This window comes from Pleuronectes platessa, chromosome 7 (genome assembly GCF_947347685.1).
Source record: "Pleuronectes platessa chromosome 7, fPlePla1.1, whole genome shotgun sequence".
NCBI classification, from domain to species: domain Eukaryota; kingdom Metazoa; phylum Chordata; class Actinopteri; order Pleuronectiformes; family Pleuronectidae; genus Pleuronectes; species Pleuronectes platessa.
The window spans coordinates 18,696,162-18,720,910 of NC_070632.1; positions in this window are offsets into that span (position 1 = coordinate 18,696,162).

Sequence of the window (24,749 nt, forward strand, 5' to 3'; positions counted from 1 at the left end):
TGATTGACTGCATACATTAAACACTGATGTGTGTGTGTGTGTGTGTGTGTGTGCCGGGGGGGATTTAAGGGTTGTTTCATTCAGAATACATATTCAGTTAGTTTTTGCTTTATTTGCCTAAGATTTTTATTTGCCCAAGATTTGAAATTTGAATTTTCACTACTTTCCATCAAAAACATGTCCGCTATAAAAATATATGAGAGCTTTTTCGGTGAAAATCCATAGTGTGACGTGCTCGGTGAAGGTTTTCTTGAAGCAACGCGGGCTGGGGGGAGTATTGATGGGGGAGATTCAAACCCGATGCAATGGAAGTGCATAGGATGTTTGAAGTAGGGCATGAGAGAGTAGCACCGCCATATCCCCCCCCACCCCAAGTCACAATGTTTAGCTTGGTCTTAATCTCACCACCGATTGTTTTCACTGGAACTACTACTGAGAAAATATTCTTCAGCTCTTTCCGTCTTTCTGTAGGCTGCTCTTGAGTTTTCCAATTTTTTTAATGTAAATTCATTTCATTCACCTCTTTTATATTCAGATAGAGTCATATATCTTAAACTGCAGCTTAATTAAAAAAATATCTGCAAGGCTGGATACCATTGTGTTTGTAATTTGGTTGAACCAACCCTTTAACCTTTCCATTTTTATTAAAAAAAAGTCCCCAAATCCCACACCATAAAAAGCATAATTACGATAACTATTAAATGCAAGGCTGCTGTGCTGAGGCAGCAAAGAGTTCAAGGGAAAGATCAGTGTGTTTGCATATCTAGTTGTAGCATGTCGTCAGTGTGTAATTGAGGATGCTGTTATCATGGCAGTCAGAGCGCTGAGAGCCATTAACAGACCAGTCTTTTATGACATTCTGTATTATGGATGCCTTGTGCGTGCAGTTTCATCAGAGGCCATAAACATTGGCCCAGTCAGCAAACTCCACTCATTAAGAGACATTTAAATGTAATTATTTATTGATGCCTGTTATGATCTATTGTCCTGGATGCACCAGTGTGGGATTTTAGTTTTCATGTCATGAGACTTGGTCGCTGACACTGCCCAGGTCAACAGCTGTATTAACTGTTGCAGAACTAATGAATGCATCCTTATGGTAATCATAGAAGTGTGGAATGGAGAATACATCTGATAAAAAAACTAGTTAATTTTGTCTTTTTCAAAAACGGATTATTTGTTTTATCTTGTTTGCACAGTAGACTGTAACAAAGATTGACGATGCCTCCATAAATGAGGCCAACATATTCCAGGTACAAGTGCTGCCATCTTAAACCAGAGGCGGTGCAGTACTGATAGTGGTGTATAGGTATAAAGCTCCTGCTAATACAAACACTCGACCAATCCTTAGTCAGTCTCATCTGTCAATCATGATGCTCCACCCTATTTTTATAGCAGCAAATCACTATGTAAACCCAAACTTACAATGCACTTGAACATATACATTGTGGTAAGAACTGCCTAAAATGACCAAAATCTGGTGCCTGTCCCATCCACTAACATGGATGAGATGGGATTTATTACAGCAACCAGGTGGTGATCAAGGCACTTTGGCTTCACTATCTGGGAGCTCTCATGTTTAGATACAGTCTATTGTCCTTCACCTTCAACAACATCACTGAGCCAATGAAAAGTAATGAAAGTCCAAGTCTTTAATTAAGGTTTTCATTTAGGTCCAACAAAGTGTGTGTCTCTCAGTAAGTCATGACAGTTTTAAAAGTGAAATTAACACACATTTGACTAGTGTACCTACATTCGTAATAAATACATCATTTCATGGACCATGTAAATCTTTATTGGCCATTTTACAAGCGATTTTGATGGAGTGCCAATGAAACTCTCCCTTTTGACATTTGCTTACAGCCAGGATGATAAAGCTGTTGAGCCGACGCATTTTATGAAAGACATTTTGCTCACTTACACTTTTATTAGACCACAGAAAGTGTCAGACTTGCTCACACAGCCACTCACGGCGATGCACTGGAGCTGAGGGAAAGTTATTAAGAGTTCAAGAGCTGTCGAGGGGATAAATTAGTACGTTTTCCGAGAGGAGCGTGCATTCCCACAGAAACATCACACCGGCTGTCATGCCAAACTTTACCCTTGACATTTCAGCTCAGAGCAGCACTGTCTGCAGATAACTCAGTGAGATGAGTTTTATTGCTGCACTAGTTAATGATGTGTATTTCATTCCTTGTCTGCTGTGAAGATTTTATCTCTGTGGTTATCAGGACTGTTGTCAAACAATAAACACAGTCCCAGATAAACAAGAAAGATACAGTTGCCAGCTAACAGCTCGCTGAGCCTTTAGGTATACACAGGTTTCTTGAGGTGGATGCTTATTAATAAACAACCATATGTGTCCAGAAGTCTGTCCTACAATTTTTGAGCAAAGAAGACCCTGGTCAGACTTGGTATTAACATCCGTCCTGAGCGATCCAATTGCAAGTTGACAGTGCTGAGTCTGACATGAGTGAACGTGCCCAAATGTGTCCTGAGATTCGATCACTCAGACCACATTCAGAGGTGTTCGGGGACACTAGCACTTTTAAAAACATTGAACAGAGTTTACAACGTGCTTCGACAAGGAGCAAGAAAAGTAAATAGCCTGAACACTTAAAAGCTGTAATATGACAATAAAAATTAATGAAAAAGTAAAATAAAAAGGTGAAAAGACAAAACTCAACATCACATGAAAGCCAGTCTATAAAAATGGGTTTCAAGAAGTGATTTAAAATAAGTCACTGACTCTGCAAGCATTTTCTCCTCAGGTAAGCCGTTCCAAAGCCGAGGGGCCCTGATGGCATATAGCACGGCCACCTTAAGTTTAAGGTGATGAAGGGTTAGATCAGCAAAGACCAAACAGCAAAGACCTGCTGGATCTGAAATGAGATAGAATCCTGCAGAGAGATGCATGTGTGGTGCTCCTTTGCCACTCCTAACAGCGTGTGGCTGCTCTAGATATATGACCACATTGTGTTATCACAGTACAATCCAGCAAAGGTAATCAGAAACACAATGGGGAAGGTAGAATCTCTGTGAGATGGTGAAATGCGTTAACATGAGAGCATATTTCTGGTAAAAAAAATTGCTTGGGTCTTACATGAAGTGTGTTATGAGGTCATGTTCCCCCTCAATTGGATTTGGACACGAAGCACCTACGATCTCAACCCCCCCCCCCCCACACTACTCCCTGCCCCTCTTCCTCTTTCTGCAATGTGTCAAACTAGGTATCAACAGTAGCCAGTTTATTTTTAGCCTCCTCAAGCCCACTATTGCTGCGTCGTCTCTATCAAGGTTAAATAAGCAATCAAATCACTCAAAAAGCTATCTATCAAAAAAACTGTTAGTAAGACACACTCGACCTGTTTGGAGACCTGTAATTTTTCAAAGGGGGCTCCTCATACCCGGGCCATATATTACACAAACAATTTCTTATCTGACGTTAAGCATGAATAGATGTGGTGTTGGGGATCAGAAGGGGTCTAGCTGATTATAGGCGGATCCAGAGGGATTGGTCTGCCTCAGCAGATAAAAGAGGTTTGGCAGCAGTGAGACAGACTCCATTCATCAGACACAGAGGTGGCACGTCAGCCACTTTAACACAGCACTGCAAGCTGATGGATGGTCCTGCTACTGACATGAAGACATCTGAGGGGCTGTCATTACCAACGTTCGCCTCTAGCCAACTGGGGAGGGGCAGTGGCTGATCAAAATCAATAGGTGCGGGCAGCTGGGCAGACGGGTGCCGGAGTAAACCTTGATATGCCGGAAAGACGCTCCAAAGTTTGCAGCCGTATTCTTTTGCTGAATGCGAGTACTGTAAATTTCCTTGACTGCCTGTCAATACAAAGAAGTCTGCCCGAAATTCCTCAGCGACCTTCTCCTAACACTGCCACAGTGCAACGTCAGTGGATTATTGTGATTTGTATACAGGTAGATGCTCAACTGCATGGATGCAAAATAATATGGATGTAATGTTTAGAATTCCTTTTAATTAGGCAATCAGTGGCAGCATGTGGCCATTTACCATCTGTGGAGTATGTGGATCATTACCTGAACCGGCCAGGTTTTGTCATAAGCCTTAAGAGAGACGCAGCCACACAGAATTCCATCTCGTGGGGTCCAAATGAACGTCCTAATTGGGATGGATATGTTTTTAATGAGCGGTATCATTTGCTTGACGACTCAAGTGATATTATGCAGTGAGAACGAGAGAACATGCAGCGCTAATAGGGATGCTATGGCCAAAGGTTACAGTTAAAGCTCATATTTGTATTTCATTTGATTTCTACGGTAGGGACTATTTTTTTTCTGCCTCCATTCTTTTTAATGGGGTGGCAGTAATTGTGGGTCTAAGAGATTCACTTTCCTGCTCGTTAGTTTGGCTGCAGTGGCTTTCTGCTCATTTAAAGAGCTAAAGCAGAACAAGGGTCTTCATACTTAGAGAGCCATGACATTAGGAGCCAATTTTACTGTGTGGTGTCCGACAGAGAGCTAACCCTCCCTGTTATTGACGGAATTGGAAGCCCAGGAGAATTGCTCCTGCTTATTAAGGGGCATGCACAGAGCTCCATTTGCGGATTAAAAGATAAACATAATTAATCCTCTTTAGCTTGGTAAATTGCTAAATTATTGTTGATAGTATCTCATCCAGTTCCAGGTTCCAAACAATCCACCGTCATTACTAAGTCAGAGCCATTGTTCAAGGGTTGGGTACTGTTCACATCTGAATTGATTTGGTTCCAGTACTAGGCATTCAGTTTTGGTACCCAACATTACTTTTGTTGGTACCACTCACTTGCAATGAAATATCAGAAATGTTTTAATCTCCCCTCCCGTATTAAAATGTATAATGAAAAGTGAACAAGTATGTTTTCTCCAGCCATTACTTATCCAAGTGGTAAATAACTGACCTGAAGTTGGGGTCGTGAAACTGTTGGTGCTTCACGTAAAATGTAATCGTCCATGGAGGTTACATGAACTTCTTCACTGCTGGCCAGAGGCATGCTGCTAGCATTTGCTCGGAATGCTTTGGTGGATTTGGCTTTCAGGCTATCAAATCCAGTTCAGCGTTTAGCATTGGATATATTTTGTGTCTCATCAGGTTAGATGGGTCACCATGGCCAGCTTTGCATTTCACATCACATAATATGCAGAGTTTTGTCAACTTTTGAAAAGTGTTATTGAGACCGCTGTAAACATGCATGCAAGTGCTCTCAATTTCAGTCACAAGACTTACTAGGTTAAAACTAGGTTGATCAGAGTGCTGTGTGATGGACAGTGCTCTCAGCCAGTGAAGTGCTTGCATTTGACATTGTTAATGTGTCAGTAAGATTTCTTGTTTTTTGGAGAGTTCCACTAAAGATGAACCGATGCCCCACCTTGTCCTCATTCCTCTGTACCAGCTGTCGATCTACTTCTGGCTCAAGTTCATGCCATGGACGCATAGATCGTTAACTGTTAACAACCGCTTTTGGCTCACCGTTAGTGACACCATAGCCTGATGCACACCTTCCTAGAAATGTAGCATCACTTGCTACGCAGACACACTAGCAGAAAACTATCAATGCATTGGCCACTTGCCTAGGCTCATAGATTGTACTTGCTCTCTACCCCAGAAGATTTAACTTGCACTCTAACCGATGATTTAACGTTAATCCGTGCGAGGTTGTACCCAGTTAATTCCGTCGGTACCCTTACAAGTACAGAGTATGGTACACAACCCTATGTGTGATCAATCTGTTTTCCAGAGGTTGTTGCAAAAATGCCACGAAATAGGCTTTTGTTTTGTGCGGTGCTGCATTTGTGCAGAGAAATGGTGGCGGCACAACATATGAAGGTGCGCTGACCGATGGACCAGAGCATTGAGTGTGTCACAGGGCCTCATGTACCACAAGAGATATGGGAGTGTGATGGTTGCACATCATTAGGATGCCGCAGCTGGGAGAATAGCCTTCAGTCAAACATTTATCTCCGGTCGTAGACACCAGCACTGAAAAGTCTTTGTTTGCCCTTAGTACCACTGATGGAAGTCATTCCCTCTCCATGTCCTCTGAAATCAATGTAAAGAATGATTCTGTCAGCTCATTCCACCGTGGAAAAGAATTCGGTTTCACCTTGTCATTTTTTATAAAAACAATCCAGTATTCCTTAAAAAGACTCCACCCTATCTCCATTACAGATGCACATGTCATCTCATTCTCATTTCCAACACATCCGATTTTTCTCCTCTCTCGCACAAACTCTCTCCCTAATTAAGCTCTGTTATCTGGAGTCTGGGGCTTAACCCGAGACAGAGAACCGAAGGTGCTCAGCCGTCATTTCACCAGACCTTGCTGCGTCTGAGGAGGCCCCTCCTCTTTCCGCACTAATGGAACTGACACAAGACAACGTTGGATTTAATTTAAGACGGGATCGTATTATTTTGTCCTTGGAGAAATAACACTATGGAAATGTCATTGGCTTGCCCTTTATGTTTATGGATGGGAGGCCTTGTTGTGAAGGTCTCTACCAGGGATACTTGGAGTTATTAGATGTGAGAGACTGCAAATAACAAGTGCATTGTCCTCTGGAGCGCACACAGCAAATACTCACCATTATGTAGCTTGTGTATCATGATGTGTGCATCATTGTTTTAGTACCTGTACGGGCCAAGCTTTGCTGCTCCTGCAGGTACTGGGATGTTGATTTGAGGTTTCTGTCCGATAGCGACGATATTAAACTGTAAAACCACAAAATGTCGGGTAAATTACATTTGTTGACGACTCTGTTGGGTTGAGGTGAGTCTTAAGCTCTTTTGTTTTGTATGTATTTATTTTATGTTGTTAATTTTATTTTTCCTGGTTGTGTAGTGAGTGGGACTCATTGGTTAATTAAAACGCCCTGATGTATTAAATGCTCATTTGCTGCTGCTATAAAGGTCGACTTTCTAGAGCTACATCAGAACTGTTAAGGGCTCAAGTGATATTGGAACAAATGCAGATGTTAAGGAGTAAAAAATATTCAAATACATATTTATATGTAGGACGTTTATGTATGTAGTAGCATGTATTCTACAGTTTGATCAAACATTTTATGAGAAGTAGCTTTGAATGAAAAGACACAAATACAATTAAATATTTAAAACTTATTGCATCAAAACCTCTTCTCTGAACTTTGAATAAACAGGTGAACAGCTCTTTGCGCAGCAGGGGCAGTGCAGCTCCAGGGTTCTGTGCTGTGGATCAATTACTTCAGGTCACCTTAGGAGTTTCTGACAGATGCATTATCACAGGCCAAGCAAACAGCCCATTCCAAACAGACTTTAGGTTTAGGAGGCCCACTGTATTGCTAGTGTATTATCGTTGATCATGTAATACACAGCAGTTGTAATTATAGAGACCCAGTGAAACTACCAGTACCTCTGATAGTTGTACAGAATATTATGACATTTTTTTATTAAAAAAACCTAAAAGTCTGCCCAGGCACCTTCTCACAGTAAATATCTTCATGATTGCGGAGATTCCATCCAAAGTTCACTTTCCTGTTATTTATTCAATTTCAAATCTCATTTCCAGGAGTGGGTATGTAGGCCGTTTTGGTGGGTGGGTATCATCAGATATAAATTAGATGGCTGTAGGTTGCCATGGAGTAGACCTATCTGTGGGGTTACCAGGCAGTGTGTGATGGAGCTGGGTGGGAAGAGTGGGTGGATGAGCGGGTGGATGAGCGGGTGGGTTCGCAGATATGGAGTTGATTACATCGGGTTGCCATGGCAGAGGAAACAAATACAGTAGTATCCAGCTGATTTTCCTTGGCTGCGGCGCTCCATGAACCGGAGGGTGATGAGGATCTTAAAAATGAGGATTAGATTGGTTTCATTTTCCAATCTTGCAAAACCACCTCCCAGCGTGTGGTGGTTAACAAGTGTGTATTTATTCTGTTTTGGTTTTCCTCCTTGATTTTCAATTGACCCCCTAATAGGTGCATATATGAACAATGATTGATCACACTAATTGAAATTCTGGCTGAGTCTCTCATTTTCTCCTTTTTTTTGATTAACTCTAATCTCACCCACCTTCCGCCCACGCCCTCTCCCCCTCTGTCGCTTCATGTTTACCTGCGGCGCTGTTCCCTCTGATTGTCTCTTGCAGCGGTTGATGAGAGTGCTGATTGGCTGGAGGTGGTGTGCAGGGTGGGGTCAGGAGGGCTGGCACTGAGCCGTCCCTTCTCGCAGTGTGGCGGCAGCCTGCAATCAGCCGGGCGGGATGAGACGGTGCCTCTGTCGCTCACCACACACACACACACACACACACACACACACACACACAGACACACACACACCCTGTCTTTCATTACTGTGCCGCTCAAACCCACAGAGAAAAGTGGGATTCAGGTGAAAAGAGGGAACAAGCAGTGAAAAGAGTCAGACACATCGAGGGAGGAAGAAAGAGAAATCGTAAACAAGCACTTCAATGGAACATGATCATGCTGAAAAAATGCAGTCCGACAATGGATAAAAGAGAATAGTTGAAAATGAGAAATAAAACAGGAAATGGAGAGAGGGTGTGCGTGTGTGTAAGTGAGGTGTGCAGACATATTCAATATTTCCCTCTCCTTTGAATAATATCCTACCTCATTGATGTCCAGCGAGATACTTGCAGCCAAGCAGGTGCAAATAAGAGAAATGGGATGATAATGTCTCATGTCCACAACCGTGTAATTAAGCGATATCGCTGAAGGATATGCATATAATATTACCGATGCTATCAAAGGCCTAGGCTTCATTTCCCCCCGATGCACAGGGGAGGAAAAACAAACACCAGCCATCCGTTTGATTTCCTCTCCTCTCCTCTGATCGACTGAAGTCCTATCACAGGAAGAAAAAGGAGAGATAGAGCTCTTTATTATCCATCAGCCTATAGGGAGCACATTAACATACAAAATGTACAGGGTTATCTTCCAGAGCTTAGTTAATTGAAGTTAATCAGAGGCGGTGTTTCCGCATGTCGCAGTCACTTCCTGGGTGGATTGCTCTTTGTTCGCATCCAACACCTTTTAAGGTTCTTAATTAACTGTCCTAACACAATGACATGGGACTTCTCCTCCTGGTCGGCCTTGACAGTTAATTACAGTGTGAGGGAGGGAAGTGTCTGGGAGGAGGTGGCATCGAGCTGATCTGATCACACTCCGCCAAAATAATTTAAAAAGAAAAGTGTGACTGTCTGGATGTTGTTTGTTCACTCTCTCTCTCTCTCTCTCTCTCTCTCTCTCTCTCTCTCTCTCTCTCTCTCTCTATTGATCAGCGCCAGTGAAGTCTTACAAGGAGAATGTTTGTACTTCAGTTGTGTGCACTGACTTTTACAGAGCTGAAGAACCTGCTGCTCCCCCCACCTCACCCCACACCTCACCGTAAACCCCCAACAACCACCATCTTAATGTGTGATTCAGCTCAGGTTGGATCACTCACAGGAAACTACTCTCAGAGCGTATACCTCCACCGAGGCCCAACAGTCCCGTTATGAAACCACATTTAAATTCACTAGACCTAGATTTTTAATTGAATGTGTACCAACGTCTACACATTCTTAAAGATCAGCCCCTAAAGATGCCCGATTTTGTTTAGAATCAAGATCCATTAATTGTTCTCTGGAAAATCAAAGAAAATGTCAAATCTGCCATCAGCAATGTCAAAGAAAGTAAAAATGAAACGATATTCCTGGCTCCACCACTCATCAACTAATAATAAACAAGCAAATGCTGATGAAAATGTTACTTTGTTGATGCAGGTAATAAGGAGGTTGTTTAAATTAAAGGCTAATGAAAGGTTTTATGTTCCATGGTTAATAAATATGTATGTGAAAGCTTTACAAGCGAATAAAGTTGTTGCTGCTCAGCAATACACCCTTAATATCACACCATCGTTGACCAAGGTGAACTTTAACAGGTTAAAAATGATAAATCATTGTATGTTACTCATTTACGTTCTACTACATCCTCTTATTGCTGAGGGCAGAAATAGTAATTTTTCTCACAAATCTTTAAATGTGTATAATGAAAAGCCTGTCCTGTAAGAGGAGATACTGTATCTCTTTCACTTAGGTATCATTGATGCCTATAGGTTTAACTGGTAGAGCACTGTTTGCCTTGCTTGTCCTGACAACACTTCTGTGGTCTTCATTCAGCAGTGTCCTGCAGCAGCACAAATCTCTATCTGAACCTTACTTGGGAGAAAGTGTACTGAAAACCACCTGGTTGGTGTCTGCTGGTCAGACACTATGGATGTAGGTATGATTTCAGGCCCCACATGGGTCGGCCCCTGACTTATTTTAGATTTGCGTTGAGTTTTTTGAATTGGTTGTTGACGTTAGTTTGAGCGATGTGACGACTCCTGATGAATCGCGGGAACAATCAATGATATGGCTGTCGAAAAATCTAATGGATTTCTGGCCTGTCAGAAATTCTGGTCAGCAATCTTGCAGATTGATCAAAGAAGAAAAGATCCATTAAACATCAGCACGCTTGTTTTATTACAGGAGTATTAATTCAATAAACTGACCATCTGCAGAGTCATGTTTGTCTTTGGTCTTTTCTTCTTTCGATTGCCGGTAATAATTAAATTTTACAGCTATGCACCTCTCTACATGTTCATTCATTAGGAAGCCTTTGACGTCTTTGACTAAACGTGACAAGAACTGTCAAAAGTTTAAAACAATCTTGATTGTAGTGTGAGCATAGACATGTTGTAGCTGAAACACTGATCACAGAGTTATCATCTGACGAGTAGATTGACATAATAAGGTCGAGGATTTGGCCTTAATGCCAAAAGGGAACCTATATTTTTAAAGTGTCCACCTCTACTTTACACTCGCACCTTCAAGTGTACCACCAGATCCAAAATAAAGGATCAAAGTGAGTGCTTCTTTTCTTGTACAATGTCCTCTGATATCGTAACACTGGTGTTGTCATGAGTTAATTACCCAGTGGGGAAAATCATCAGCCATTTTTTTTTTCCTTTATTTAATGCAAAGATGTGAACATTTGTTACAGATGCGTGGCACCACTGGCCATAAGTGAAATACTCCTGTCGCTCATTTCTTTCTTTTGGCTTGTCTCCCCTCGGCTTCTTCTCCCCACAATTCTTTGCCACCAAACAGCGGTCCCTGTGGAACTTCTGGGCTGCTACAGTATTCCCTGAGGTTCAGGCCATCGTAAGCAAAATCAGGGAATATAAATAGGTTGTCTGCAGAAGTCAGATAGTAGCTGGTTGTCTGATGAATGAGTCACTGCATAGCTGAATGTATGCACTACACTGCATCATGTAGCTTGACTTAGGACTTATTGGGACTGCTGAAGAACTTGTATTGTTTAATGTTGTCTGTATTCCTTTAATAAAGATTGTTGTAGCTATGAAACCTCATTCAGTGAATATTAAAGGTCAATTCTGGGGAATTTTTGGTATTAACTGGCTGAAATGGGACTTTAAACAAGATACATTTATTGGTTCCACACACATGCACAGACACACGGCATGCAAATTAGGGAAAATTTGTCCTCTGCTTTTGACCCATCTGGTAAACACAGGAGGACACACAGAGCAGTGGGCAGCCATGCTCGGCGCCCGGGGAGCAGGTGTTGGGGGAGTAAGCTGCCTTGCTCAGGGGCACTTAGACAGTGGGGTAGAGAGAGTCCTCTTGGACTTTTGAACAGATCCAGGTGTTGTCCATCCAGGTATGTTTTTGTTGTCACTCCGTGGAGTTGAACCAGAAACCATCCAGTCTGATTTTCTGCCACTAGTCCACCGCCTCTCAAACGAGACATCTGTAATATTGCCAGACCTCTAGCAAAGAGCTAGAGTAACAATTTTAGATTTTTATTGGTGAAAAAAGCACTTTAACTTGTCGCAGTTGCCAAATAAGATTACATTTCAGCCACTGCCACTTTGTCACCTCATCCGGCGGAGGTGATCTATTGAATTCCAAAAGATAAGTTGTCATTCTGCAATCCTAAACATCCTTAACAAAATGCGCAGAATGCAAACAAAGCCTTATTTAAAGCGGATGTGGTAAAATAATACTGCCATTTCCATTTAGATTCCTAATTTATAAATTAAAAAAAACATATTTTGATCAACTAAAATCATTTAAAAACCTTTTGTTTGAAATTTGTTCCCATGATGAACCTGATTTTATCCCTTATGAAATTATTTTGGAAGGGATGCAAACCTGGAAATATTTTAGGTTTTAGACCATGCAAGTGTTGTGACATAAATTTGAAGTCATAGACTTGAATGTTTGGGTCTAGTCGGATGAAAGAATTTGCATCAAATACTGATTATTGTTTTAAAAAAATCTCTCTGACCTGTAAGCTCTACTGCATTGCCTCTACATTAGATTTAAGAACCATTCACTTATTCTGCCATACAGTTTATTCAGCACATGCTGTTAATATCTGACTTTTAATGCTTTATAAACCACGGACGTCATATTTTACTGCCGCTCGTTGGATCTGCAGGTCAGCAAATAGACCTAATGGTGCAAAAAATCTACATAAACCAGGGACTGTATGTGCCACCCTGTGTGCCTGGATGTTTATGAACCCTGGGCCGAGGATACAGTAAATCACCACTTATAATCAGGGCCATAGACATTGGGTGGTGTGTAAGATGAGTTATATAAGTTATATTCTATATCGCTCGGCTGCCATCGCCTTCACTCAGCCCCCCCTCACAAACCGATGCGAGGCTATCAGCGGCGACCTTGCCTCTGCACCCCGGCTCCAGGTGGAAGTGATAGATACTCCCTCTCCATGACAGCCGGGCCTTTTTGTATAAGAAAAGCCATATTGATTCATGAGCCAATAAATACACACACAAGCGGTTTAGCCTCAGCTGCTCCTCCCCCTCTATTTAGGAGCCTCTCCTCTTGTATTTTCTGTCTCTTTGTCCGCTCAGTGGGAAAATCAGCTGTAAACTTCTCGTCCTTATCGGAGCATCGGCCCTGTGCCAGGCTTGACGGCCGAAACAATGGCGGGTCAGTGGGAGTAGGCGCATCAGCAGCCGACGCAGGGGTCTTATCGCGGCGTGAACCATCAGTGGCTGCCAATCAGACGGCTCTCAGACCACCCACGGAAAGAAAGACCTACCGCAGCCTTGTGTTTCAGAGATAACCAGGCAACCGACCTCCTCCATCCAGAAGGCTTCGACTGCTCAATGGATTAAATATCGATCATAACAATCCTGAAAATTGAGTTATTATTTTCTCCATGTGACATTACAGAGGCCTCTGGCAGATCGATGTGATGGATGGACACCTGTGGCAAAATTGTATGAGACAAGTAGCGGTTTCACCTGTGGGCCTTGTCTTCTCTATTAAAGTTTCAATAACGTTCAATCTTCAGATAAGATGGCTGCTATTTATGTCGTGTAATTCGTGGCAAATCTGTTTTGTGAACATACAACTAGCAATAATGGTACAATCATCAGCTTGTGAGCAGCCTGACTCCCCCCATCCCTGCCAAACAACTGGCGACGAGACATGGGGGATGCGTTTGTTTGAATGTGTGGCGCCCACACCGGTGACAGAATACCTTTCCTTCACTTCACTACATCAATAACAAGAGGACAGTGGTTTGGAGAAGATGAATGTTCCACTATCCGAGGATGCAGCATCGCATTCCACACTTCGGAGTTACTTTAAGGTGTAATATTGTTCGTATATTGAAGCACGGTGCAGTGCACTCTTCTCTTAAACGATAGATGTAGCCGCTGAGAAAATAGCAACCGCACTCCCGGAAAAAGGCAAAGAAGACAAAACAGTTTTGACACTGGCCAGTTATGGAGGTTTTTACATTGTTTCCTGCAGAATGCCTCGTCTTAACAACAGTCTCTGCAGTCTCCTGAGAATCTCTATGCTTCCTTACTCAGCGGGTCATACAGATGTCTTTAGAGACCGACCTGTTTACACACTCTGTCCCCCAACTCATCTATGTATGCTAATATAAGTAATAACTTTAATTATAGAGCACATTTCAACGCAAAGTACAAAAGGCATGTAAATTCAGGAGTATGCATTCTGAAAAAGGCTTATAGTTTTAGCCGAGACTTAAAAGAAGACATCATCTCAGACGACATTATTTCCTCAGGTAATTTATTCCAGAGCCTCTGGGATCCTGATGGCAAACAGTATCTCCCCCAGTCACGACAGCTGAAGTAACGTCATTCATGGCGCACGCAAGGACAGGAATACAACCGCATCTTTTCTGGACCAGAATCCAGAATTTTTGGGGGGCAAAATACACTTTTTAATATATTTGAGTTTCTTCATGCACCAAAGTTTAAGAATTATCTGAAGATATTGAATTGGGGACCAGTCAAAATTTAGTGGAAGAGGAAAAATTGTGAATTCAAGTATCTTTTACGTTTTACACTGCAGAACATACCTTGTATATTTACCCCAAGTGCAAGAAGATGGACGTCACAAGATGACGTATTTGGATTCCACCAGATGTTAAATAGGTCAAATAGTGACCTTCAATGCAGTTTGTGATTTCTTGCAAAGACGTTTCATCATCTTTCGTCAGATTTCCTACATTTCCTTTATCTGTCTTTGAGATAAAATAGTGTAAAGTAAATAAACTCATGTTTTTACTGTGGATGGATTCACTTTCCTGACGATGCTACAGTACACTTCTGTTTGATTCCAACACTTCACCAGTTTAAGTATAGACTTGTGTGTTGTTTCCATAGAAACCAATGCTCATACAGTTGGCCAATCATGCAAGATAATGAAATTTAGCGTGTTCATCTGCTCCTGAACATCAGATCTTACAATCGAATGAGTTTAGACAGGGTCGAGGTTTTCATCATACATTTTTTTGTAAATAACATAAATCTTGATTTGGAATATTTGCAACAATCTACAGTCCAGATGCTATGTACCCCGAAGAAAGATGGAAAATTACATTTTGTACGTGCCTTTGGGCCGACATTTTACTGGTTAGTGTACAATCTCTTCTCTGAAATGCCAGGTGGAGTTTCAGGGTACTTTATTAGCAGAGCGCTCCCAGAGACTCTATTGATTTCTAGAACATTCTTCATCAAATAATAAAATACGCCTGGCATGTCATACATTACATTTCACGTGTCCTTATATTGACCTTTGATTGCTAACACGATAGCTGCACCTGAATGTCACATTGATAAGGGATTGGATGGAGCCAGTTAGTATGTTTTGCTCAGTGTTTCATTGCAGTGAAATAAGGCGCCGCCGCCGACATGGGGGGGGCAGCTGTTCGTCATGATTAGTGCTCCGGCGGTATCACCGTAAAAGGACGGAACGGTGTTGAGTTAAAATATGTTCCCGGTCAATTCATAACCCGCCGCAGCAGCTGAATGAGAAATATCACGAGTGTCATTCCCCGGCAACCTTGAGCCGACTCATTCATGATGTAAATGGGCCTCACGTGAGCCAGTGTGTTTCTCTAATTTGTGATTTATCCATGCGTCTTCTCTCTCCGTCGTATTGTTTAAGGTACAGTTGCACTTTCGCCTGCAGCAGTTGATCACATTTATCTCTCTGGGATGCATGTGTGAATACTAATGCAGTCTCTGTTTAATTCTGGAATGAACCCTTGTTTAGCCGGACCTGCCACAGAGCCTGATGCAAACTGTCAGCCTGTGAATTTAATCTAGAATATTGCAAACCCCAAACACTCAGTCTTTTCATCAGGACAAATATATTGATAGTGGGATCGTTCACCAATATATCCTAATGACATCACCTCACATTATCTTAACCCGGGCGCCTGTAACGTTCCGTGTCTGCGAAAGTTTCAAAATCGAATTATGGCTTAACTGCAGCTAACCTCAACACAACAGGAGCATATCCAATCACATTTGTGTGAAAAATGAGACAGGCCATATTTTCAATTACATCTCAGCATAAAGGGATTGTTAATCCTGTCTCCGGTGCTGCCAGAAGCCGTTAATGAATTTGCCTATCCTCCAAGATACCGCTCTGCTCAGAGGGAAAAGGGAAAAACAGAAACAAGTCTTTTTCTTTGTCCTCCTCACACAATACTGTGTCTGACTGTAATGGATGCAAATCTATTCACAGCAAGGTTAAACAGTTTGCTTTGCTGGAGCTGCTGCTCTGTTTATGTACAAAGTTGTATTGGATGATCTCATGCGCTGAAGCCCCGGAGCCATGATTTGCAGAATGCTCTAGTCTCCTCTGCCGGCTTTGTCTGTTTAGTGATTCATTGGATTTAAGATGTTTTTCCTCATTCAGAAAGATTTTTACAACAAAGAGAAAGGGAAGCAGAGCCGGGACAGCTGAGGGAGTTTTTCTGTGAGTTGCCAAATGTGGTCGCATACATCAGTATAATTAACTATTTGTATTTGTAGATATGATGAGTTTGTACTTCAACAAAAGTTAAAGGTCCATCGGTTGACCCCGAAGCTCTGAAAGCTACTATAACTGTGTATGTGTAATGATGGGTGACATGGCAGCCCTCCAAAAGTGAAGCCGAAGAACTTCTGCTGCAGTATAGGTCATAAAGCATGCATCCTTCTCGTTAGTGGTTGGGACATCACACTTTTTCAATTGGTTATTTAATCCTATAACAACTAGGGTGAAAGGCTATGATTGACAGCTGAGACTGACTCACGATAGGTCGATCACGTGTCTGGTTGGGATCTAAATAACCCGACTCATATTTTGGCTCCATATGCGCAAGATGGAATCGTTTGTATCCTGGATTTTTAGTCTTCATGTCTGGATAGTGAGGGGAAGTGGAGGCATGTCGTCCATCTTTAAATACAATCTATGGTATGAAGCTACAGCTAGTAAACAGTTGGCTGAGCTTAGCTATATATAAAAAAAACAGCTAGCATGGTTCTATTTAAAAGTAAACAACTTAACCATGTGACATAATTCTAGCTTTTATTTCTTTCTTTTGGACAGCTTCCCCCTGCTTCCAGTTTGTGTGTTTAGCTAAAGCACAACTTGCAGTAGCTTCATATTTGAAACACAGATATAAGAGTGACTAGAAAATGTCCCATCACATGTAAAAATGGCCAGCTCTTTTATCTGCAACTTCTCAGATGCGTCAAATTAGTTTATAGAGTCTCCTCTTAAAATAATAAAAAGTATTGAAACCGTTGAAGGACATAAAAGGACAATAAAACAGTTTGTTGTCTTGTTGTGTGCGCTGCCTCTTAAGGTCTGGAACCCACTCAAGGCAGTTCTGCTCTATTGAAGGTCTGCAGCAGTCAACAGTCAGCTTGATGATGGATGGTGTATTAATGCTCACAGTCCCTTTCTATTGTCACTGTGCATTACACAAATTAGGGTAAACAAATGTCTGCCCCTACCCCCCCGTCACTCTACCCACCTCCCACAAACAGGCTTTCACACTGCTCTGCCTGGGCTCATGCCGCTAACAGGGGTGATGTGTTTGTGTTACCTTGATGTTGGAGCTCCACCTAATTAACTCAGATGGATGGACAGATGCATTACATCACCACATCTGGCTTACATCACCAGCCCCTCACATTTCCTCCCAGTGACAAATGGGATTTTTGTCACCGGTCCTTCTCTACGTTCCTCTTTCCCCTTTGCTCTTCTCTCCTCTATACAAGAACGACTCATTTTAAAGTCTGTGAGATCAGTGGATAAGAGGCCTCATATCTTGACCTAGGCTTCTCCTCTGTGGGCGTCCTTTCCCAGTCCCGTGTGTGGTATGTGTGGGCGTGTGTGGGTTGTCTGTTTCTATATGCATGTGCATATAGAAACTAATACACAAATACACACTATGTGCATCAACACACACACACACACACACACACACACACAGAGGTGACACGGTCACCGTCATTAGACCTTCACAGGCATCTGCTCATGCCTGCAACGTGATGTGATCCTTCACCTTCTACATGACAGTCGGCCATTTAGCAGTAAATTTATGCCGCCCATGCCCTTTATCCATGCTTTCTGGGGAGGGTGCGGGGGGTGGGCAGATAGAGGGCGTCACTCAGTGTCCTAGCTTTGATTTGTGTTACTGCTTTTACTCAACCAGACACTGTAATGACACGTTGGGCCTCTTTGAAGCACTGAGAGATGCTGTAGTAATGCAAAGGCTACGTCTGTGTGTATATTAAATAACATCTGAGGAGGAATTCCTCAACGTAAGCCGCACAAAAACCATATTAGTTACAGATTCAGATAAATGCTTGTATCTTTAAACAGTAAATCTCTGATTGAAGTCTTAAAAGTATAGGGCAAGACCAGACTTAAGCGGCCAATACTGCTACAGAGTGTAGTGTAGAATGTATAATTGACAGTTTTAAGTATCATAACAAAATACCAACTTTGTTTGTGGCATACATTTTTTTTTTAACTCCACCAAGTTTATATTTCCACCTATCTGTCTATTTACTTGTGAACAGGATTAGGCAAAAAGTACTGAGCCAATTTGCCTCAAGCTGAATGGGCCACAGGAAAGCACTTATTAAATATCACACTATCAGAGTCTTCTTAAAGAGGCTAATCCAGGATTTGAGTTTATCACATCACTTCCAGAACCTTGAAAGTTATTTTTATCCATTTTCATATTTAGGATTCTCGGGCCTTGGTATGTGTTGTACTGAGTTACAGTCTAGTTGGAGTTATAAACAAGATGCAGCGTGTGACATTTTGACTGTTGAATGATAAATTGTACTGTTTAAATCATACGCATCACTGTTTATAAATATCCTCCTACTGCAATTCACTATCCTCTGGGGGGGGGGGGGGTTCACACGTTCCTTCTTTGTTCAGGAGCTTCTGACATTTCGGTTTATTTTGATCCAAAAATAACGTGTCTGTGAAAGGTGCCTTGAACCAATGGACCAAACTTTAGTCCGACAAAAAGAGGAGGTCTCATTCGGCATCAAACTGAACAATGGTTCGGTTTGTTTGGTTTTTAGGATAGTTCAGACCTCCACAATTGGTTCATTCATTTTCATATATGTATTCATATGTACACAGACATAGAGATGCTCTGTACTCTCCTGAAATGGATTTGAGATACACCCAAAATGTATAACTATTCCTTTAAAGAGAGTTTGAGGTAACAGAGAGAAATACAATCCAGGAAGACCAGTTTGAGTCATAGAACCATGAGTTTAGATCAGGTGTTTAAAACCAGGAGACAGGATTTCACCACTGAATTTTTCTGCTTGACGTCCTGTGGTAAACAGCAGAATTCTTCATGTTAAAAGGTCATCAGGAACAGACACATGTTTGATTGGAAATTAACTGTTTTGTTTCAGGACATTGAACTGAATCAAGAAGTTCAACAGAGGTTCAGGGTCGACATATGGTGGTTGCTCATTCCTGCTCTGCCACTTTAGTGTGAGAGTATTTGCCTGTTTAGTGGTGAAATGAGGTGAGACACCGCTTGTTAAATCATCACAAGCAGTTGTTTCTGTGAATGAGGTTGTTTGGATTCATTTTGCTGCTCCGGGAATTAAAATCAGATCGTTATTCTGCAAAAGTGCCGGTTTGAAGTTATTTAGAGATGGACAAATAAAAAGGCAAATGAAACACCAGGTGAGGACTTATTTTGTCATCATGCAGGTCTGCAGAGGCTTTCAAAGCAATGCATTTTTCAAGATTTTTCAATGTCTGAATAGAAATTTCACTGGTGGCCGGAGAAACCGCCAAACATTTAGTAAGAGGCTGTGAATAATGTAAAAGCCTGTCTGCTTACACAGACACTTCTCCCCCTAAAACTCTCAGTTGCACTAAGTTCACCACAGTTACAAAATGATATCCTTCCACCTTAACCTATACAGTGCCTTGCATAAGTATTCACCCCCCTTGGACTTTTTCCCATTATGTACTGTTACTAACTGGAATTCAAATAGACCTAAATAAACTTTTTCCCGTTTGATCAACAAAACATGCATAGTACTTTGGAGGTGCAAAATAAATTTTATTGTGACAATAATGAGAACAAAAAAGTTGACATCTGTTGGGTGCATAAGTATTCACCCCCCTGTGTCAATACTTGGTAGAACCCCCTTTCGCTGCAATTACAGCTGCAAGTCTTTTGGGGTATGTCTCTACCAGCTTTGCACATCTAGAGATGGAAAGGTTTGTCCATTCTTCTTGGCAAAAAAGATGAAGCTCAGTCAGATTGGATGGAGACTGTCTGTGAACCGCAATCTTCAAGTCTTGCCATAGATTCTCTATTGGATTGAGGTCTGGGCTTTGACTGGGCCATTTTAAGACATTAACATTCTTTATTCCGAACCATTCCTTTGTAGCTCTGGCTGTATGTTTAGGGTCATTGTCCTGCTGGAAGATGAACCTCCGCCCCAGTCTCAAGTCTTTTGCAGACTGCATCAGATTTTCTTCAAGGATTTCCCTGTATTTGGCTCCATCCATCTTTCCCTCTATTCTGACCAGTTTCCCTGTACCTGCTGAAGAGAAGCATCCCCACAGCATGATGCTACCACCACCATGTTTCACTGTTGGGATGGTGTGCTCAGGGTGATGGGCAGTGTTGGGTTTTCGCCACACATAGCGTTTTGCATTGAGGCCAAAAAGTTCAATTTTGGTCTCATCTGACCAGAGCACCTTCTTCCACATGTTTGCTGTGTCTCCCACATGGCTTCTGGCAAACTCCAAACGGGATTTTTTATGGATCCCTTTCAACAATGGCTTTCTTCTTGCCACACTTCCATAAAGGCCAGATTTGTGGAGTAGACGACTAATAGTTGTCCTGTGGACAGATTCTCCCACCTCAGCTGTGGATCTCTGCAACTCCTCCAGAGTAACCATGGGCCTCCTGGTTGCTTCTCTGATTAATTTTCTCCTTGTCCGACTCTTCAGTCTGGGTGGACGGCCTCCTCTTGGTAGGTTTGCGGTTGTGCCATATTCTTTCCATTTTCTTATGATGGATTTTATGGTGCTCAGAGAGATGTTCAAAGCTCTGGATATTTTTGTATAACCTAACCCTGCTTCATATTTCTCCACAACTTTATCCCTGACCTGTTTGGTGAGCTCCTTGGTCTTCATGATGCTGTTTGTTCAGTAATGATCTCCAACAAACTCTGAGTCCGTCACAGAACAGGTGTATTTATACTGAGATTAAATTGCAGACAGGTGGACCCTATTTACTAATTATGTGACTTGCAAATGTGACTTGTGAATGCAATTGGTCGCACCAGATCTTTGTTAGGGGTTTCACAGTAAAGGGGGTGAATACATATGCACTCAACACTTTTCAGATTTTTATTTGTAAATAATTGTGAAATCCATGTAATATTTCCCCCCACTTCCAAATGATGCACTATTTTGTGTTGGTCCATTACATAAACTCACGATGAAATAAATTTTAATCTGTGGTTATACCATGACAAAATGTAGAAAAGTCCAAAGGGGGTGAATACTTATGCAAGGCACTGTATATCACAAGTGCAGACAGTTTACAACACAACCTCAATTGGGGAAATCTGTGCCGGCAACAGTCTGTCGCAGTAGACATTATGTTCTCGGGTTTTCTGTCGGTCAATCCATATGTCCTGTATTAGAAATTCATATTTTATATAACTAAGTTCTTTCTTATTCCTTATCTTAAACGGTAAATGGCCTTTTCCTCTCACAAAGCATTCTTTACAGTCTTTGCGTGACAAGCTTGTGTGAGCACCTGGACAAGATAAGATGACCTCAAATGTGTCACCCAACTAACCGTATAAAACTTTGATGAGCCTTCTTAACTTTGCTAATTTTCTGGAGTCATCAATCTGCAGGTGCCGAATTAAAAGATCAGCATTGATTTGATCCTTTATTCAACAGAAATTGCCAGCCCACGGTCCGGTCATCCCTCCCATCATTTTTAACACAATATCTCAAAAACGTCTTAAGGAAGTTTCTTAAAATTGTGTGCAAACATTCAGTCTGACTCATAGACAGACTGATTGGATTTTGGTGGTTGAAGGTAAAAAGGTGAAGGTCACTGTGTCCTGTCTTTTTCACCTCATGAACACTTTATCTTCAGAATGCATAGAGAAAATCATTTCAAAGTTGGCATAATTGGAATAACTGATGGTCAAAAGTCATGGTGGCCTCATAAAAACATGTTTTGTGCCTGAACATGATGTCTGATGTCTAATTTCCAAGATTTTCTTCGTATTTTGACCACTATCACAGATTTTAGTGGTCAAAGATCAGAGGTCATGGTGACCTTATGTGAGTCTGGTAGATAAAATGTGCACTGGTTCAGCTGAGGAACACCAGGACACAACAGCCACATAATTTATTGCTTTCCACACCTAAATATGCTTCTTATCGAGGTGATCCTCAGTGAAGGCTGTGTGGGCACATGCTGTCCTCCAGTGTTTTTTGTCAGCAGCTTTCTTTTTCCGCATAAATTAGTTCCTTAAAAATTGTCTTTCTAATGCTATGATAATGCGTTCTAATTAACCAAGCCACATAAAAGCTGTACTGTCATATGGTAATGAGCTTCATCTTGTGGCTCGTACGCCACATAAAATAGATAAAACAGAGCCAGAGTGGACTCAAACACTTGCCTTTCCATGCATTTTTCATTAAGTTTAGTTTATCGCCCCCCCCCTCCGTTGATGACATTTTAGAGATACAGTGTTGCCTATTATGTTTCCAAAGTTTTAACGAGCACATGCTAAAAATGACTCCCGACGTTCGGGGCCAGACTCTGAAGGTTGAGCAGGTTACTGTCACGTAAATTGGTCCGTCCTTTACTTTTCTTCCACCCCGTCTGCTTGGAGCCCTCCTCACCTCTTGTCTCAGGGAGAGAGCGAGTGTGAATGGTAATAGAGACGGACTATTGTTTCAGGCTAATGCTGCCATTACCCAACCTTCTGATAGATGACGCATTTGGAGGGTGTTATCAGAGCCAGCTGTGAGGTATGCATTATACATGGGCAGTAACCCCGACACCGTCTGGAGACACGCACAGAATTACAGAAGTGGGTGGCTCACAGACTGTAAAGCAGTTTTTATTATGTACAGATATCTGAGGGTTCACACATTTCAATCCTCTAAGCAATTAGGCACGAGTAATTGAATCACAGAGATATGGTCGACAGATTGTTTGGCTGAGTATTACTGTCGACTGGATAGAAAAGATAGTACTGAGTTGTGGTACCACTGACATTTTTAAGCTTTGAGTCATTGTAGTATTATTTTATTTGTTGAGATCAAAGAGGGAATTGTAGCATTCGAAAAAGGCCAGAAACTACAGTACTTACTGATGACCTAAAAACAGTCAATGGAAACTAAAATCACTAACCCATTGAGGATATGCCTCCCTAGACCAGCACTGGAGGATGTTACGGGCAGCATAACGTTCACCTCGGTGTCTCCAGACTCTTTCAGGCCTGTCACATGTGCTCAGTGTAAATCTTGTCTCATCCGGGTGCCAGTGGCAGTCCTGCCAATTCAGACGCTCCCTGGCGAATGCCAATCAAGCTGCACGGTGCTGGGCTGTGACCACAGGTCCCACTTGAGGACATTAGGACCTTCGTGCCACCTCCATTGAGTCTGTCTCTGACAGTTAGGTCAGAAGCATGCACACCAGTAGCCTGCTGGAGTTCATTTTCTATGGCTCTGACCACCACAGGCAAAACTGTTCCCTTTTTGTGGGTTGTCTTGCTTTGCCTCCATTGCACCTGTTGTCATTTGCACCAAAGCAGGTTAAACTGATTCACAATCACGCTTCCTAAATGGACAGATGGATATCCCTGATTCTTAACTGACTTGGTGTTATACTCTGATTTCATTTTTTTTTTTTGCAGTGTAATAACACAGCAATTCAGCAAATCAAGTGATTAAGCTTGACAGTGTTGGATCTGCTCCAGTAATTCAAACATGAGCGCTGATGAAATTTTTACCAACATTGGACTGGGCCATAAAAGAATAAAGACATGCTGGCTTCTTGCAATGTTGCCATATGTTAGAATCATTGACTGTGTATAATGATGGATGAAGGTTCTCTACTTCCTCCCACTATTTTAGAAATAAAGTCAAAATATTGCGAGATGCAGCCGTGGTAGCGAGCTCCTGTCGATACACAGGCTTAACCAATCATGAGGCAGTCTCAGCTGTCAATTAGGATGTTTCAAAGCGTTTTATAGCATCAAATCCCTGACCAGAATGGCTCCCAGTATAGATCAAGGCCCAACAGTCCACTTACATTCAATTAAGCTGCACCACAAGTGAACACACTCATAGATTAAAGTTCCCTAAATGTGCCTGCTTTTTAAATTATGAATTATTCCTTGAGTAAACGGTGGAAATGTTGAAAAATGCCCCAAAAAACTAGACAGACACTATAACATGGACGGGGGGGGGGGGGGGGGATCCTATCCTATCCTCCCTGGCAGAGATAATTAAAACCAAACTTACTATTAAAATTAGCACTTGGACAAACATCAGTGTGATATGAATTACCTAAAATGACAGCCAGGATTTATGACTTATACTTCTTGAGACGCTGGGAATAAAGGAAACATCCCAACATGCAGCTGCCAGGTGCTCAAAACGGTTCAGAGACTGTTCATGTTCAGACAGATGATGTATTGTACCTTTGTCACGCCCACACAGGTGTTTTCATTTCTTGTCCTGAATTATATCTCTTCTGAAGACTGTGGTTATATTTACAGACTGTGTTTAACTGACCTGGTTATTACTCTGCTGCAGCTGCCAGGGTGGAGAAACTGCTCCTTTGTTGTTCTTATT